Source organism: Chanodichthys erythropterus, chromosome 2 (assembly GCF_024489055.1).
Source record: "Chanodichthys erythropterus isolate Z2021 chromosome 2, ASM2448905v1, whole genome shotgun sequence".
Classification (NCBI taxonomy): Eukaryota; Metazoa; Chordata; class Actinopteri; order Cypriniformes; family Xenocyprididae; genus Chanodichthys; species Chanodichthys erythropterus.
In genome coordinates this window covers 22230775-22245912 of record NC_090222.1, presented here as the reverse complement: position 1 = coordinate 22245912, position 15138 = coordinate 22230775, and the positions used below count along the sequence as shown (strand labels likewise).

Sequence of the window (15138 nt, the reverse complement as noted above, 5' to 3'; positions counted from 1 at the left end):
TCTGTATCTGTGTATTTTTACTTTGTATAGTAATACCTTTTTCACAAACACTGTAAAATACTGTTTATTTTATTTCTATCTTTTTTCTCTTGCATTTATTGCTTGTTGTTATTATTTTATTATTTTCTTTGTCTTTTTTGCTGTGATCTGACCAGGCCAGAAAAAAAAAAAATCCTCAGTGTTTAGCAATTCCATATATATATATATATATATATATATATATATATGTATAATAATAATAATGATATGAAGACAATTTTCTGTTGGTCAAACAGTAGCCTAAACGTGTACTGGTTTGAACGGTACTGCAGAAACACTGGTATCATTATAAAGTTTTTGTATTGACTTGGTACCAATTTAAGTAGTGGTTGGGTACTTTTGACTTAATATATAGTAATATATTGGTGCCAATTTACAAAGAGGCACCACTTGCCTCTTGGTAGGCAATGCTCTCTTGCTACACATTCTCACTGAGGGCTAAGCCCCACTCAAGATCAAATCCTAGAATCGCCCCTGAGGCTGAACCACATGAAACACTTCTACTGATGCAGGGATGAGCACTTGTCCATTCTTCTCTTCCCCAAGAAATGTAACTATCCCAGCATGTCCTGTTGCGCAGTGGCCCCTCATTACAGACATGTCTTGTTTATTGATCGACAGCAGTGACACAACAAAAACTGCTATTCGATTATTTGAGCCCAAGCTTTTACGTACTATGTCACTCTGGGAGAAAATCTAAAACTTACATTTTGAATACAAAAGAGACTAGTAAAAAAACAGATGAGCCTTGATGGGTTTTAGCTTTAAGGCAAATTCACACTGCACCGACAGACACAGACCAACGGCGACAGTCACCAGATTACAGCATGTCACTTCTCAGACATTCCAAGGCTGACAAATGCAGATTCAGCATGTTTAATCGGCCAAAACATGCTTTGACAGACGGCAACAGACAACAGTGTCTGTTTCCGTCTGTCTGTGTAGTGTGAATTGGCCTTTAAATGGATAGTTAATTCCAAAATGACCAGTTCATCATTTACTCACACATGTCATTTAGCTGAATGTTGCAACTGAAACAAGCTGAAACATATTTCTAAATATCCTCTTCTGTGTCCACAGAAAAAGGAAAGTCATACAGATTTGAACCAATATGAGGGTGAGTAAATAACATTTTCATTTTTTGATGAACTAACTAAGTAACCTGCCATTGGTGGATATATAGATAATTAGCTTGTCATTGGCATTCATAGTCAAATACATTTCCTAATCTGTCACTTACGCGCATGTCAAGTAGGGGTGTGCCGCAGAGCCAATATCTGTAACAGTCCCAAAATTATTTATACCTGTATACTGATAAATCCAGAAGTGGGCGTTATGGCATTATGGAAACACAGGCTGCTTCTCACATGCTATTAACAGCCTTGAATTCTAAATATGCCGGAAAAAATTCTCAAGCAGAAAGGGCTCATGTATAGCCACTAGCTTCTGGGAAGGTGGGTAGATAAAAAGAGATACAGGTATTTTCTCATAGCAGGATAATGCCATGATCGGGCCTGCTTTCTACATTCATTGGGCAAAAAAGAAGCCATTGAGGATTATTGTGATGTCTCCAAACTCTCGTAAAATACAAATACCTTAATTAATTTAGACTTCTGCCCCGTTACACTGTGTTGAGTTCTGCATGCCATTTCATTATCCCTTTCACTGTCTGTAATGGACAGCATGTAATCATAGCATATCATGGAAATGCTTAAAGTCTCGCTGTTAGTTTGTGTTAAAAACTTGGATAGGTGGAAAACGACGATGCAGGAGTTAGAGGACAAACTGACAAGAAAGAGAGCGACAGATAAAGTGAAAGACAGAGGGATAGAGAAGGGAGAGAAGACAGGCTGTCATGTCTCATGGGTTCTCTCGTTCATCGCCGTCTCTTTCCGCACTCCGCCCCTTATTTATTTTTTCTTCCTCTCAAATTAAAGAGCTACAATGACACCCCAGCGAACAAGGTTATTTGAGCAAACAGAAGGCAACAAGCATCGCAGCCTCTTTCAAGACCAACCTCATTCTCCTCTATTTGCGCTCCAACGTCTGTGACAACAAGCGCTAGGCCTCACGCGGTCGTGGAATTAAAGAGATAATTATCTGTCTCTGGTGATGAATGTGTTTACCGTGCTAAATGCCAGGCCTTCTTTCATCAACTTATAAACCGTTGATTTTCCTATCAGACAAAGTACAGGATGAGGAGGGATCTTGCATCAGAAAATAGTTAATGTCAAACAGAGGTTCTTTTGTTCTTAAAAAGTCCTTTTGAGTCCCTCTTATAGGGATAGTTAAACCAAAAAGTGATCATTTACTCAACCTCGTTCCAAACGTGAAGATATTTTGAAGATTGTTCAGGTTCAGGCAACATTGGACTGTCATTGAATTGATGGAGGGGGGTTGGTGGTAGTTGTATGGAAAAGATCAGCTTATTCTACAAAAAAATTCTCTTTGTTCCATTGAAGAAAAAAAATGGTTTCCAAATTATGTGAGGTTGAATAGACTTTTCTCTGAACTATTACTTTAATTTCAATGTTCAGTGCTTTCTGTGTTAACCTTAAGCTAGGGAAACAGATCAGAGGTTGCAGTATTCTTGCTTTGGAAAGGGGTGCGGAGCAGACTTATCTCTGCTGTCTCAAGCTCTCTGTGAACTAAAGGATCAGAGCTTGCCTGGGAGATTTACTGAACAAAGCTAAAATCATCTTTAAGTCTAAAATTAGGTGAGGGGTTAAGGAAAGAGATCTGCACAACCTTAAAAACACTACTGTATAGTGTTTCCGCGATTTTGTACTACTTTTGTACAGAATTTTACAGCTCTTGCAAGTCAGTATTGTATTGAAATTCACTGAACTTCTTTTTCTTCTCCATAATTTTTCAACTCATACCCATTTGTTTTAGATGTGATTCTTATGGAAGGTATTCCTAATTTTTAACCAAAGCCAAAGGGTCAAGGTCAGACTGGGTAACATGATGATACATTACTGTATAGGGAAAACCTGTACCCTCAGGGGTACAATAGTTTTTCACTGGGACAGTACCTTCAAAATGCACACCTCCGCACCTTATACCTTAAAGGGTGCATAATAATACTTTATGGATGCATGTTAATGTATAAAATTGCATTTGACCTTTTGAGTGTACTGCTCCAGTAACAAGCTGTACACCTAAAAGTATAGTGCCCTCCGTGGTGGATGCAATGACTACACCTTTTGGAACCATAGTAATATTTCTGTCAGGACCACTATCGTCAAATCTGATTGATAATGCATAGAGTTTGTATTGGCGGTATGATTCTGTTCTGGGCAAGAACTCCCTAGCTCCCTAGCAGGGATAAGAGCAGGGTTAGCAGCAATAACCCCCCCCCCCCCCCCCCCCTCTGGGGTAATAGAACAGAACCAACATATGCAGATATCATTAATGACATAATTTAGCATACACATATTTCAAGAATAAGTCTGATTCAAGGGAATCATAAGCCAAATCCTGATTGACGAGAGGAGGAGCTGGGGATGGAGGAGGGCAATTTCCTCTTGAGAAATGCGATAGCATTTATATATGAATGCTGTGATGGGCGTTGTATTCCTATAGGTTGACACGAGTAACCTGGGAGTCAGCTGATGCAAGCTTGACTGATGTGACCTGCCAGAACTGACGCGTACGCTTGATTTTATTTTATTTTATTTTACTTTAGAGGGCTCTTAAAAGCATTAAATGGCCAGTTTATTTATTTATTTATTTAGGGCTCTTAAAAGCATTAAATGGCCAGTTTATTTATTTATTTATTTATTTATTTAGGGCTCTTAAAAGCATGAAATGGACCATTTTTTACAGCTTCTTGCTTTTATCACAGCTCAAGATCATTGCCATCAGCCAAATCAGTGTTTTCATGACAATTTCCTTCTGGCTCCAGTGTGATTAGTCACATGGCATTGCCTTGACTCAAAAGCTTCTGTGGTAGCAAAGAATTCAAATGATACACAAGGGGTCCTGCACCAGCAGAACCATTGAATGGGAATGCTAACAGATAGCTTTCGCCATGTCTTATAGACCTACTTGACCTAAACCAAACCTGTTGTTTCCTAACGCAAAACTCAGATGGACGTATCACACTGAGGTTGCTCAGAGACAGACAGGGGCCATAATGCTTTGACAAGACAAAAAGGAGGAGATGGACAAACTGGCAGGGGATGTAGAGAGTGTTAGAAGGACAAATGTTGAGGGGGAAAGAGAGAAAACTGAACATCTGTTTGTGTGATGATCTAACAGGCTGCGTCTGCATGCTCTCTTTCCCCTGGCACGCCTGCTCTGGCACTGTTTGTTTTCTCTGTCATCTCTGCCACAGACTAGCGCTTACCTGACACTAATTTCAATTAGGCGTCTAACTGTCTGAAGAAATGAATAAAGCTGAAGAGCCACATCAGAGACAACAACAGAGACTGTAGGAGACAGATAAAATATAAACAAATGGACACAACATCAAGTATTTAGTAGCGTCTAACCAAGTACGCACTGTGCTTTTTTTAAAATGTCCTTTACACTCTAAAAACTCCTGGGTTATTTCTTTAACCCATTTTCTGGGTTATTTGTGTTGGGTTAAAATTATGGGTTATTTTTTCAGAGAGTAACCATTTTCTGGGTTATAGGGCTAATATTTTGACCCAATTCCTGGGTTGTTTAGGTTTCTGGGTTATTTTTCAAAGAGTAACCCATGTTCTGGGTTAACGCCCCTCCCCCGCCCCCCGCTGTTGTTCTGAAATTTTCTCACAACAGTCGTTTGAAACAAAACAACCGTCACTTGAACTTGAACGCACTCGATCCGTTTTGGCCTGGGCTTCTTCGGTGCAACTTCGTCGCGTATTCAAGGTAAGCAAGACTTTTCAGTGTCAATGTAACGTAAACTTTTCTGTGTCCATGTCCCCGTTGCTAGTTTAGCACCATTTGTTGAAAAAATGACCATGGCTTACCGTGGTAATTCTGTGGTGAGCATGTAGCCGCCTGCGGATATCGCGACAACATCTAACTAGTTTAAAGTCCGTGTAAAGTCAAAATAAATATGTGTTTTGAGTTTGTCAGATTAAATAAGAAAGTGTTATTAACCACCCAGTCAAATTTGAATGATTAAAAATAACGATAAGTTCATGAAATTAGGTGTCAAAATGGTTGAAATGCTTTTTACACATCGTTGAGAAACGTATGACCTATTTAATGTGTTTAGAAGAAAATGACTGAATTTACTTAACACGGTCTTTAAATTCTATTTTTCATAAACTCTGCTGTACGTATCTCATTGTTATAATACTGGTAATAATACGATAGGTACAGTGCAGCTATAGTGGCGACTTCATGCCGCGTTAAGGGGGTTGAACACCGGACGAGAAGCGCCGCGCCGCGTCTAGGACAACTCGAGGTATCGTGTAACGTTACTTTCTCAGTTTATGGCCAGCAATATTGTTATGTTTTAGGACATTGTGGAATTAAGATAATGTCAGTACTATGTTATGATTGTACTGTATAATTAAATACAACCGTTGCTGATTCTGCAGTCTGAACACTTTACCTCAGAGCGTCCGTTAACTGAATGAATTGAGAATATCACCTGAAAATCCAATAACATCAGCAATTTTTATTCATGCAGCTGATTTCTGTAAATTAATGTAAAACTAACTTTATATTGCAGCACATGGTGAAGTCAGTATATACATTAACGACGATTTGAGACAAATAGCTAAGTGTAAATTTAATATAAATCTATGTACATAGCGCGCTGTGGCGCTGCAGGATTTTGAACAAGGTCCTGAACCGTTGCTGGGCACCGCGGACAGACGCCGAATGGCGCCGCCGGTGTGTGTACACTCATAGAGAATAATGTGTTTGAATTATAAATACGCTTCTCTTCCGGTGTGCGACCCCCTTTAGCCGTGGCTAGAGCGACGAGGCTACACAATAGTTATGTTAACCAGCTGCGCTGTGCTTATCATATTATACAGTGCTCTACGGGCTTAAGTTGTGAGAGTTAAAGAAGTGTGTCAAGTCTTCAAATTGTTGCTATCCTGTATTGTTTTCTCCAGGTCATTTTAAATGGACAGCTTTGTCGCTGATAAGCTAACTGAGTGGCGTATGTCTGAGCTGATAGAGAATTTTAGAGGTGAGCGTTTTACTCTTTTAAGGGATAGTTCACCCAAAAATGAAAATTTGATGTTTATCTGCTTACCCCCAGCGCATCCAAGATGTAGGTGACTTTGTTTCTTCAGTCGAACACAAATGATGATTTTTAACTCCAACCGTTGCCGTCTGTCAGTCTTATAATGCAGTCAGTTGGACATAGTGGTGTTTTAGAGGTAAAAAATGATTTTCGGTTTCTTGCACAAACCGACGTTTTGTGTCTTAGGACATCAATGTGTCGTCACGATCCGCAGGGTTTAATTTGGATTTGTCTAAGCATATTTTTTGACTCTTATAAATTAGGGTGGTGAAAAAAATCGATTATTGATTAATCGCGAGTATGTTATGGACGAGTATGAATCGATTGTTAAATTTTCAAAAATCGATTTTTTTATTTATTTATTTTTTTGCATTATTTTATTTTGTAAAAAATGTTATACCGGGAGTTGAACGTCACGAACGCGCCCAGTTCCAGTTAGCAAGCGCGTGTAACGGCAGCCAGAGCAGGTGTGTAAAATGGAAGAACCAGGAACGAGCAACCAACCGATCCACCCAGCCAGGGGCGGACTGGCCATCTGTGTGATCTGGCGAATCACAGAACGGCCGGTACTCCAGGACGGCCGGCGGGCCGGCCCACCACCCACCGCCACGCACGCAGTCATCATCTGTTTTTTTCCCCCACTAATCTGTTTCACACTCCAGTACTGTAGGGGGCAGCAATGCACCTTTAAGTTGGATGCCAGCTGCACTGGCCGTGGCCGCCAAGTAAGCAGCAAAGACGTTAGATCAGTGGTCTCAAACTGCCGGCCCGCAACTGATCTCAAAAATAAAACATAATCCGGCCCGTTAAATTATTCTTATTCTTATTATCTAGTTGCTACCTGTCTGATATGCAAAGAAAAAGTCGCCGTTCTAAGGGGCATTCACATATCGCGTCCGCGCCGCATTCTCCTTTCCAATGCGCTTTCGCTCCAGTGGCGTCTGTCGTTGCTATGCAACCATGAGCCGCGCTCTCAATCGCTTCTATTATGAGCGCGCCTGCCTAAATTACAGTAAAAGCACTCGACTTTTAAGTCACAAGCGCCGATTTAAACCACCGATACTTTTTCTTTACCTTGACATGTTTCGACTGCAACCTGCAGTCTTCCTCCACCTGAACACATTGTCTTTCTAGAAGAAAATTGTCCAATTTCTACAGTATGTTGGTTCTGATCTACTTCCTAAAGGAAATAAGCCTTTCATTTATTTGTTATTGTTTAGTTCAACTTGATGAGTCACAACACAATGTGATGTATTCATTTCTGTGTTCTACAGAACATAAGCTACATACAAATAATTCTGAAGTTATAACTACAAGACACAGAAAGTGCTTTGAGTTGTTGTTACTCAATGAAAGAGTTAAGTAATTCAGTAGCTGACTTTTTTTTTAATACTGCAATCACTTTGTAGTGTATTTTCGTTTACTGTTGTGAAATGGAAAATCGATAATCGCTAATCGAGAATCGTTAATAATCGAAAATCGACTGTAATCGAATCGGGACTTCAATAATCGTAATCGAATCGAATCGGGAAATCAGACAGATTAACCACCCCTATTATAAATTGTGTTACCATTCACTCGCATTATAAGACTGACAGATGGCAACGGTTGGAGTTAAAAATCATCATTTGTGTTCGACTGAAGAAACAAAGTCACATCTTGGATGCGCTGGGGTAAGCAGATAAACATCAAATTTTCATTTTTGGGTGAACTATCCCTTAACTGCCCTCATATCATCTCTCTATACCTAAATATTTTTCTTTAATATGGCTTAAATGTGTCAGTGCAAGATTTTGTGACAGTCACAACTTCTTCGACAGTGGGGAATGCATCTCTATAATAACCCTTATAGTTAAAAGATACTTGTGCCTTGTCTTTAAGCTGTTATGCATAATAATGGGCCAGATATTCACCTTTGCATTAATGTCATTATTACACTTGTTAATGAAAGAAAAGATGGACAGTATAGACTGTCATTCACACAAAATGGGTAATGCTGCAAAAGAACCACATTAGTTAACTAGCAAATTGGGCGATGTTTTTTTGTGTTGTTGTTGTTGTTTTTTAACACAAAAAAAAACAGCATTCCCTTAAAAGTGATTATTTGTTAGCTTGATAATCAAAGAGTGTCTGGTGAGTGGTTCACAATTGTCTCGACTTATTAACAATACTCATGTTGTCTTGTTTTCTGTCTTTCAGGTGAAGACAGAGATGAGGAGGCATTTCTTCTCTTAGATGAGGACATTATCAAAACTCTTGTCCCTCAAGTTCAATCCAGTTATTGAATGTTGTCAAATGTTTGAGAGAGAATGAGTTGTTTATTTTTCTATTTTTTCTAATGTCTAATGTAATTACATTGTGACCTAAGAAAAATAGGTCCAAGTGTGTAGTTTATGTAGAGTTTAATTTAATTTAATGCAATAAAAATGTAAAAGTGCTTGAAGTGTATGTGCTTGAAGTTTTTTTTTTTTGAAATAAGGCATACTGGCATAGTAACCCAAGTTAGGTTATTTTTGACCTTTGACCTTTGGTTAAAAAGAGACCTACTAATTTCTGGGTTATTTCAACCCAGATATTGGGGTTGTTCTTTTGACCCAGAAGTTGGGTTATATTAACTACAATTTTGGGTTATTTTAACCCAAAATTTGGGTCAGGTATTTAACCCAGAATTTGGGTCAAAAAGAATAACCCATTTTTCTGGGTTGAAATAACCCAGAAATTAGTTGGTCCCTTTTTAACCCAGGATTTGGGTCAAAAATAACCCATAATGGGTTATTTTTGACCCAGGAGTTTTTAGTGTGTACGATTGTTGTGGTTCAAATTGTATGATATGAGCAACCTGCCTAATTGCTACTAAAAACTAGCCCTAAACTAGCCTGGTCGTATTTCAGAGTCCCCCGGTGAAAAACGCCTTCTGGGGGGTATAATCTACGTTTTTGTCAGGGTTCCCCTGGTAAATATTCGCATTCCAGGGTCGCGTCAACCCACGGACATGAAAAACAAACCATGGCCAACAGTTTTTTTGCAGGAAAACCACGGACTTGGCAACACTGAATCACACATCAATCGTTTTAATGACATTTGATAGTAACTCTATCGCCCCCTTGAGTTCAGTACTGGACTGCACCTTTGCATTTATGTACTTGTGTGAAATATATTTCTGAACAATGGCTAAACAGAAGAAATTTTGTGGAAATCCCCTATATGGAGATGTTTTGGGCATGTATCATGCGAATTACTAACTGTGGACTCCCTCGTATAGAAAAATCCAGATTCACCAACATTAGAATGAGGAAAGAACAAACCGAAGTGCTTACGCACCTATTGTGAATCTGAAGATTTTGCATGAGAATCATTTCTGCATGTATAATACTTAGTGAATGAAACCCAATGTCTCTACTGAATCTATTTTAAGCTCTTTTAATTTCTGGCTAACATACATGATGCCTCAGCCCCATCATTACCTTCACCGACTGATTATATATGAACCAACAGTTCATTAAATAAATAGCCTAATTCCTCCTCTTATCCAGCTTCCACATCTGTGTGCGCTTTGTCCATCCATCCAGAAGATACCCAGAGGCATCATCCCTTCACATGAAAGAAAGCAATTATCTCCTCCCGTACACTACACCCGTGCAGGGGCTTGGAAAGGATACGGCGCTGAATACTACCCTAATTGGGTTTCATGCCGGCAGAATTTACAACATCTGTAACTCGGATTATAGTGGTGCCAAACAAAGAAAATTACAAAAGTGGTTTTACAAACACTTTTATGGGCTGTTAATGATAAACGCATTCATTGCTGCAGTGGTTCGTCACAAACATTTACAATCAGGGGCTCAGTTAGCTTAAAAGGGGTCCTTTATTTCCAGAAGCAGGGTGACAAAATGAATCAAGCGTGGCTGGGAAAAACACTGGCCTCTGTGTGTGTGTGTGCGAGTGAGTGCATTTCAGCGTGCAGACAGTGTTTGGGAGAGTTCGGGAGATGAAATGGCTAATCGCTCATAATTCACACATCTCGCAGTGGGGCTGTTGCAGATGGCGTCGAGACTGTCCTCTTTTCTCTCCATCAGAATCAATCCCACAGATAATGAGTGCTTTGTGCCTGAACATAATCAGATACATATGAGAGGGAATTGTAGTGAATATCAAATCCAATCAAGCCATATCACGTCCACTGCAAATGAGCCAGACAGAGCATTTGGGTTTTAAGAGCAGGTTTTGTACCCTGAGCTGTTATGTTGCCTGACTGAACCCACTTGTTCAGGGAGCACATCTCATGGGTTTGATTCCATCATCTTCCCTCCTGTTTCTTTCTTTCTTTCTTTCTTTTATCGTAATCTTGATTTATGTATTTTCTTTCTTTCTTTCTTTCTTTCTTTCTTTCTTTCTTTCTTTCTTTCTTTCTTTCTTTCTTTCTTTCTTTCTTGGTCCATCCATCCATCCTCCTTTCCTTCTTTTCACTATTCCAATTCCTTTCTTTCTTTCTTTCTTTCTTTCTTTCTTTCTTTCTTTCTTTCTTTCTTTCTTTCTTTCTTTCTTTCTTTCTATATCCATCCATCCTCCTTTCCTTCTTTTCACTATTCCAGTTCCTTTCTTTCGTCCATCCATCCATCCATCCATCCGTCCATCTGTCCATACTTCTTTCTTTCTTTCTTTCTTTCTTTCTTTCTTTCTTTCTTTCTTTCTTTCTTTCTTTCTTTTTCTTTCTTTCTTTCTTTCTTTCTTTCTTTCTTTCTCTTTCTTTCTATATCCATCCATCCTCATTTCCTTCTTTTCACTATTCCAGTTCCTTTCTTTCATCCACCCATCCATCCTTATTTTTCCTTCTTTCTTTCTTTCTTTCTTTCTTTCTTTCTTTCTTTCTTTATCTATCTATCCATCCATCCATCCATCCATCCTCCTTTCCTTCTTTTCACTAGTCCAGTTCCTTTTTTTTCTTTCTTTCTTTCTTGGTCCATCCATCCATCCATCCTCCTTTCCTTCTTTTCAATATTCCTGTTTCTTTCATCTGTCCTTCTTTCTTTCTCTCTCTTTAATTCTTTCGTCCGTATTTGTTTCTCTTTCTTTCTTCCTTGGTCCATCCATCCATCCATCCATCATCCTTTCCTTCTTTTCACTATTCCAACTCCTTCTTTCTTTCTTTCTTTTTTCTGTAATCATCCATCCATCCATGCTCCTTTCATTCTTTTCACTATTCCAGTTCCTTCTTTTTTCGTCCATCCATTCATCCATCCATCCATCCATCCATCATTTTTTTTCTTTCTTTCTTGGTCCATCCTTCTTTCCTTCTTTTCACTATTCCAGTTCCTTTGTTTCGTCCATCCATCCATCCATCCATCCATCATTTTTTTTCTATCTTTCTTTCTTGGTCCATCCATCCATCCATCCATCCATCCATCCTTCTTTTCTTCTTTTCACTATTCCAGTTCCTATATTTCATCCATCCTTCTTTCTTTCTTTCTTGGTCCATCCATCCATCCATCCTCCTTTCCATCTTTTCACTCTTCCAGTTCCTTTCTTTCATCTATCCATACATCCATCTTGTTCTCTTTGTTTCTTTCTTTGTTTCTTTCTTTCTTGGTCATCCATCCATCCTCCTTTCCTTTTTTTCACTATTCTAGTTCCTATCTTTCATCCGTCCTTTCCTTTTTCTTTCTTTCTTTCTTTCTTTCTTTCTTTCTTTCTTTCTTTCTTTCTTTCTTTCTTTCTCTTTCTTTTTTCTTTATTTATTTTTCTTTCTTTCTTTCTAGATCCATCCATCTCATTTCCTTCTTTTCACTATTCCAGTTTCTTTCTTTCTTTCTTTCTTTCTTTCTTTCTTTCTTTCTTTCTTTCTTTCTTTCTTTCTTTCTTTCTTTCTAGGTCCATCCATCCATCTTTCTTCTTTTCACTCTTCTGGTTCCTTTCTTTTATCCATCCTTCCTTCCTTCTTTCCCTCTACAGCAGACTATTACACAACGGCTCATGCGACAATGTTTAGACTCAGAGGAACACCGCAAGGGCTGAGGTTGCCATTTGGGAAAGAGCCTAAAAAGACATGCTCTGGCTAATTAAAAATTAAAAGTGTCCACTCGGTCAATACTATTGTACAAAGCTTTGATAGCACATGAGGCAGAATTAAAGTCTTGACCCCAGCAGCTGAGAAACTAAATGACCTCACATCATCCACCGGGTGACATTGACACCAAACATTGCATGCTTCTTCTTATACACACACAGACACATGGCTCTCATCAGCTCCATAACAGAACTAACAATCCCACTCTGTTAGCATGAGTCAGTTCTCACCCAAAGACTATAGGGGACATCTGCGGCGGGAGACGAAAGGGGGAATTAGTTTGCTAAGGTCAACCATAACCAGGAGTATTGCATCATAGTTCTATTACACACACACACACACAAAGATATCTGAACTGTTTTTGGTCTTAGATGGATGACTCTGTTTTTTTGTTTATCCAGAATAACATGTCCTACATTTAAATGACACTTTTTTAGGGAGAAAGGGAGAGCTGTCACACATAATCGGGCTTTAATGTTGCAGATAATAGCCTTTGTTAATGCATTAGTCAGAGACTGTATTATCATTCCATATTTTTTTTCCAGGTTCCTTCACTTTGACCACTTACAAATGATATAGGATATGATAGAAGAAGACATCCCCTTAAAAACATTGCTCATTAAAAACTGTAACATATTTAGATATGAGTTCAGCATATACATATAGTATATAATTAGGGAAAATTAAAGGAAAACATTTGCTAATTAAGTAATTCTGTATTGCATAAAATTAAAAACCATGTGCCACTACGGTACATTATTGCACTAATATTTTAAAATATTTTTTTATGTAATATAAAATACTAAATGCAATATTCTATGTAAAATTATTCATTTTGGTAATTTCTTCATAGGTTTCATAAATGTATTCTTTTAATTATATTAACAAAACAAAAAAATACCCCATTAATCTAAATGAAAATACTGTCAAAATCCCCCATTAACTGGCAAAACAAAAACAAAAAACACTTAAAAATACATCATAAATGCACTATTATCCAATAAATGGTTAAAAAAAAAATAACCTCAAAAACTTTCTGGTGTACAGTCAGAATTAAAAGTAAAATCTAATTTAGCCCTAAATATTTAGAAAAGTTAAAATAATTAATAATATAATATAAATTATAATATAGTATAATATGATGTATAATAAGGAATATTTTATATCTTTCACTCACCTTGACTTGATCTCACACTCAACCACATACCATCTATCCCATACTTTGTGTCTTTCTGTCTCTCTATCTTTCCTCTGTCTCTCTATCTAGCCTACTGACCTCACGGCTGCTCTAGAGAAACAAGCGCACAAGTGTGTTTGTAGATACGTGGGACTGAGGGTGCTCTGGCCGTACAATGCCCATCCAGTGATAGAGAGCTGTGGTGTCAGACCTCGAGAGAGAGAGTTGGGGTGTGGGAGTGTGTGTGCGTGAGAGAGAGTGTGGGAGCTGAAGGGACCCATTGAGCCAGAGTCCCTCGCCTCTGCCTTCATTAACATGCAGATGGGAACAGCTGTCGACACTTTGCCGTGACGGCTGAAATATTTACGACTCGCTGTTTGCTGAAAGACTCTCGGACTGACTTGCCCACGAGTCCATCCCTCGCCTTTTCTCCTCCTCTGCTGTTTCTCTTTGTCTCCGAGTTATCTGGGCCTCTCTTCTCGCATCCGTTCTGAGCGCGGTGCTTTCGTTTGGTTTGATAATGGAACGTTTGAGCGACAGCTTTTAATCCGGCCTCCTCTCTAATCATATTTGCTTTTTTTCCAGTACATCTTCAGCTATCAAAATGTCACAGGCAGATTTACACAAGGCCGTCCACCAAACAAAGCTTATTTCACCCCACCACTTTAGAGAGAGAGAGGAAATCCATATCTACTACAAATCAATGGTAGGAAATTTACGAGTTTTTCCTACAGACCGACGCAGCTAACATTTCACTACACGGGCAGGAATAAATGAATACATAAACAAGGCGGATGGGTATCGAGAAGCGAAACGGCGATTATGGAGGGGGAGCTCTGTCGCGGGGTCAATGGCACTGGCACGCAGATGTCTTACAAACAAAAAGTCAATGAGTGTGTTAACATTACGCTCAGTGGCTAATTACATTAAATGCTTGCTGAGTTGATCGCAGTGCCATCAAAGCAATAAAAGTTTAAAGAATGATCCCTTCTTAGTCTTTTCCTTTTTCTCTTTTGCTATTTGTCTCCATTCTGCCCTGCACAGCCTGAGGGGCCTGCCGTGGTTGCTCATCACAAAACTAAATAAAACAAAACAAACCTTCAGGGCACAATTACCCAATGTCAACAATTAGTTCTCCATGCAGACACTTCACAGAGGGGTCTCTGAAGGCACGCACATGTCCATATGGAGCCCAAAGGAACTTATGTGTATCCTTAACCTCACTTAAAAAATGTACTGAGGTTATGTTTTTTTTTTTTTTTTTGACATGTAGCATATGTACCATCATTCAGTACCATGATATATTATCTTCGGCTGTGAGCACTATTGAGCATGTGCACTTAATTTTCTAAAACAAACAACAAACTTTCACTAATTTTTCAGTGAACATAGTTTATCATTTTTATTGTACAAGCATCACATTTTTTTTTTTTTTTTTTTTTTTTCACCCTTTCCCCAGAAGTCATGACCATTTTCACCACATCTGAAGTTATGTATTGGAAATCATATTTTAAACTTTTTTTTCTTTAATTTTGGAATAAAATGGCCAACATTTCTTGGTCTTAATAAAGCTAGTTTCATAGCTAGCATTGAAAATGATATATTCAGTTTTTGCATGATTTATACAAGTGATATTTACAATATTTTGCTTCGCGTTTT

General features: G+C 38.5%; 1 protein-coding gene and 1 long non-coding RNA gene across 7 annotated transcripts in view; one reads left to right on the top strand and one right to left on the bottom strand.

The window, feature by feature from the left end:
- The window catches only part of adgrb1a (adhesion G protein-coupled receptor B1a), a 113224-nt gene that overhangs the window by 85772 nt on the left and 12314 nt on the right, over positions 1-15138 (bottom strand). The window lies entirely within an intron of this gene.
- Positions 4600-8669, top strand: LOC137026552 (uncharacterized). The gene is made up of 3 exons (XR_010895881.1): positions 4600-4899; positions 6105-6181; positions 8438-8669. It is a non-coding gene; the product is annotated as an uncharacterized lncRNA (long non-coding RNA).